General features: G+C 39.6%; 1 protein-coding gene across 3 annotated transcripts in view; it reads right to left on the reverse strand.

Annotated features, from left to right (window-relative positions):
* The window catches only part of lpin1b (lipin 1b), a 25,236-nt gene that overhangs the window by 17,976 nt on the left and 2,793 nt on the right, over nt 1-4,467 (reverse strand). Inside the window, exon 1 of one of the 3 annotated variants that reach the window (XM_032543293.1) lies at nt 1,776-2,183. The exons of the other annotated variants lie outside the window; for them this stretch is intronic. The gene's annotated coding sequence lies outside the window, so the exon portion shown is untranslated. Of the gene's footprint in view, nt 1-1,775; nt 2,184-4,467 lie in introns of those variants that run through there. 3 annotated transcript variants of the gene reach the window in all.

Here is a 4,467-nt window from a genome sequence, read left to right on the forward strand (position 1 = left end):
TTATCCAATTGCATGCAGTGAGATTTTCAAATGCACGCTTGGAGCCGCCCCTCAAGAGGGGCAACTTTCAGTCCTCAATGCCAGACCCTTAATCTTTCGGATTTGGGTCTTGATTTCCAGGCTTTTGTTCTCTAAAAACTTTAGACCTATAAGAGAGACAAGTAATGTAATCCTTAAGGCCCTTGAACACTTATCAGCTTCCTACTGAGGGGATCCCACATGAAGACACAATTTTCTGCCAAATTGTTGACAGCTTTGCTTGTTTCACATTAGCGATTTCTGAAATTGTCTAAACTGATCAAAGCACACTGACACACAGTCCTAATGAAGCGGATCCTCTGAGTTTTTGAGAGCAGTCACTTATGAATTGAAGCAAGGCTTTCAGGGGTTTCAAATAATGCGCACACACTTCCTCTTCCTCATTTAGTCCTGTCGCTCGTTTCCTGTTCTTTCATTTCTAAAACAAGCAATGTTTACTGACCATATGTTTTCTCAGATGCTCATCAAAAAATGCCTGGAAAAGAAAAAAATATTTTGCTCTGTCTGATATCCAGCAAACATTTAACAATTGGACATCATTTGTGTTGTCTCAACACATGCATTCCTAACTTCTCCATTCTAGTTTCGATCTTTCTGTATCCTCTCAGTTAATCACATTTCCCACCAGTTGCGACAGCTCAACTCTAAAACAAACTAGGAGGGGCATGCAGAAGGTACGGAGAAGAACTGAAACCATTTCTAGAGTATCTATTTGACCTCATCCTTTCTGGCAACGTATGATGACTAAATGATTCACATTTCTATTATTGGGGTTTGCAGCTGTCTAATAACAGGCAAGGTGGTCTGACCTCGACTCAGTTGGCAGTGGGCCCCCAAAATGATTGCAGCAACAGGGAAGATTTGGAACAATAACCCCCACCTCTCATCTATGAGCATGTGACCAGAAAACAGGCTCCTTACAGAAGAAGACAAGTTCAGATGAATATGGGGAGCCATAACAATGTCTGAGTCTTAAGATGCCTCTTATAGACTACCTTATCTGTCTGTTTTCATTAATTTTACCTATCATTAAGGCATTGAGTGACAGAGCTGTGAGCAAACCCAGCTGTTTTCAAAGCAGAGGACTTTTCATGTGCTACATGCTGCAGAGCAGCCTTATCCAAAAATAGATTTTCTTGTGTTACAGATGAGATAAAAGAGAGGGATGAGGTGATGAGTGATAGTGGATAAAAAGTAGTATTCTTTGAGGAAATCCTATTTTTAAAAAACAGTGACTGGGTTTACAAGCTGCAGATTTCCTCGTCCTTCTGGCTGGGCCACTCAGCAGATAATGAGGTGCAGGTATAGAGAGACTGTTTCACTTTCACCAAGTCTCGAGGACCATATTACACATATATAACCCATAGCCTACGGCTCACACAATATACACTCCCCAATTATACAGTGAGATGCAATTAATTATTAGTTAAAAAGACAGGCAGTCACGACACATATATGTGCTTCACACTAATCAGCTACAGTTTTCCCAACCGCACATTTAAAGGGAAATACATTTAAGAATCCAATAGATGTATACTATAACTAACACATAACATCCTGAGAGTGCACATAGACAATGTCAATGACTTATATATTATGATGAGGAGGCTATGTAATGACTTTAAGGACACAGTATTGAACATAACAAATAAGTAGCCTAGCAATAACGTGTGTGGATATCAAATATCATCAGACAGGAAGGTGCAGTCAAATCCATAATAAAAACAGGCTCATACCTTCTATACAGTAGCTGAGTATGCGGACAGCCTTTAACATACGGACACCGGCGTTTCCTCAGCGGTGAATGGCAGCTTAACAACACAACATAGAAGCGGAATTTCCCGATAGAGGTGATATGTGAGTGTTTGGTAAAGCCTTGACTTGCTGTCACCGCCTTTCAGCAACAACAACAAAAAGCTATTTCAAGTCAACGCGATGCTAATTTCTCCTTTTCAACGTCTCTGTTTCTCTCGCTCTGTCTAGCCTCCGCGAGCCTTGTCAGTGGATGACATCATCTGCATCGAACCCCACTGCTGACCAATCAGCGTAGAGCTGTTGAGTTGCCAAAAGCATCGTTTCAGCTGCCACAGTGGCAACAAAAATTACAGCTGCTTACCTCGTTGCAGACAGTTGACTGGTTGCGTCAAATTGGTATTCCCAAAGCGTTTGGCATGTTTTTTGGCTATTCGTTATATATTCTTTATTATTTCACCTCGACTACAGCCACGAAATACCACTAGGCTAATTCTGCACTGACTTGTCACTGGATATGGTAGGCTATCTAAAAGTCATGAAATACAGTGTAATAGGCCTAGTAGTTTCAAAATGTATCCAAGTTTGTAGGTATTATACCTAGTTTATAGGTATCTATGTATGCATCTGTGTCTATGATGTGTAAAGAAGTGAACCATAAGTTTTTATATTTACTAAAGGAAAAAAGTAGATCAGGGAGTAGGACCTGATAAGTTGTTTATGAACTTTTTCCTACTCCTTTTTGAACAAGGACATTTTTTGTTTAAATGACTTTCAATCATTTTGGAAAATTGTGCTGAGAAGTAGGCTACATACCCTTATTTATCTGTCATTTTAATTATATACATGAATGCATGAATGTATGTATATATATATCTTATTTTAATGTTTTACATGTTCAAATAAACTACTATACGTACATATGCTGTATCTTGGATGTAGGCTATATAAATTATTCTGTTTTTCATGCGAAGACTGTAGGCCTACATGACACATGATACATTAATAGCAAAACCTTACAACGCTAATGTCTCAGTTTAAAAAGCACCGAATACAACTGTGTCCAGCAGCTTCTATACTATGAAGGCGGGAAACAGCGGGGCTTACGTCAGCGTGTGTAGTCACCCAGTCAGTCTGGCGCAGTGAGGTGATCTTTCAGGCCAATCACAGCCCTGTATGATAGCACATGCTGGCAGTGGCCTGGGACCCTGTAATGCAACTGTGTCAGGAGGATGTGGTTGACGGATGGTGGTGGCGTTATGTAGCACTCAACATCAGCTAGATACAGGTATGAGAGAGGTGAGAGAGGAAGGCAATTCTGATTCACAATCAAACACACAGACACAGACTTACATAGATGCACTTAGCAGATAAGATAAACCTTAATATAGACCTAGACGACCCCACTCAAATTAATGACAAAATCAAATAAGTTTTATTGTCGGGAAAGTTAAATTAATGCCAAAGTTAGTGTCTCTGTGTGTGTGTGTGTGTGTGTGCGTGTGTGTGTGTGTGTGTGTGTGTGTGTGTGTAAGTGGGACACACAGCCCAAATTTTGACAAATATTGTCTTCATAGAAAACATCCCAGCGGAGTCCAAATATCTGATCGCAACACACCACAACAACCTGCAGCTTTTCTACAACAAGAGCCAGTTTGGTGTGTGTGTGTGTGTGTGTGTGTGTGTGTGTGTGTGTGTGTGTGTGTGTGTGTGTGCATGCATGGGATCTAATCATTTTCCAGACTATGAAGCACACTTTGTTGGCCAGAAAAGGAAGAATGCATGTCTTTGTGAGGGTTTTTCCACGCTGAACCCTGTGTTGTTATCTTGTGGGACTTTTGTGTGTGTACTTTTGAAATGCTCACACTGATCATGCCAAGTGGCACCATAGTGAAATTAATAAAGATAAAAACAAAGACATGTTCCACTGATACTTTGAAATAGTCGTTTCTTTTTCTTTGTTTTTCATTTCTTGATTAGCAGTGCATGTCATCATGTCACACTGTACAATGTCAGAGCTGCGGTCTAATCCTGCACTGCTCCGGCTGTGTGTCTGTGTGTCTGTTTGTGTGTGTGTGTGTGTGTGTGTGTGTGTATGTGTGTGTGTGTACGTGTGAGCAGATGTGTTCTGTGGTTTACCTTGCTTTTTTTTCTTGTTAGACTGCTGACCCTGCACTAACCTGCAACCTCAACTGACATTAAGCAGTTTTATGAATGGATTGATTGGTGTTTCCTTTTCTTGCACATGTTATGTAACATGTAAAATACTGTATTGTGGTTTGTCATTAAACCTTGTTTAAAATCAGACATTTCCCATGAAATAGGAGGTGTGCTCTTCAAATTTCTCTTTCGTATTGAGCATTTGTTTCTCATTTGTACGGAAGCTCCTACAGGAAATCATTCCTACCACAGGCAATAAAACCTTTTAACACGTCATCCCTGGGTGCTAGATAAGACCCTGAGACACCACAATACTGCACTAAGTGCAACCTGCACAATTGGTTTATTACATTTTAGGATACTATTTAAGCAGTTGTTTTTGTATTCCCATCCTGTATATATTCAAATATTTGTTATTATATATAATTCCTATAATTATAATTATTTCATGTATATTTCATTTATATTGTCTGTATGTTTACTGTATCCCAGTATTTCATTTATATTTATATTCTG

The sequence above is a fragment of the Etheostoma spectabile genome, chromosome 18, assembly GCF_008692095.1.
Source record: "Etheostoma spectabile isolate EspeVRDwgs_2016 chromosome 18, UIUC_Espe_1.0, whole genome shotgun sequence".
Lineage (NCBI taxonomy): Eukaryota > Metazoa > Chordata > Actinopteri > Perciformes > Percidae > Etheostoma > Etheostoma spectabile.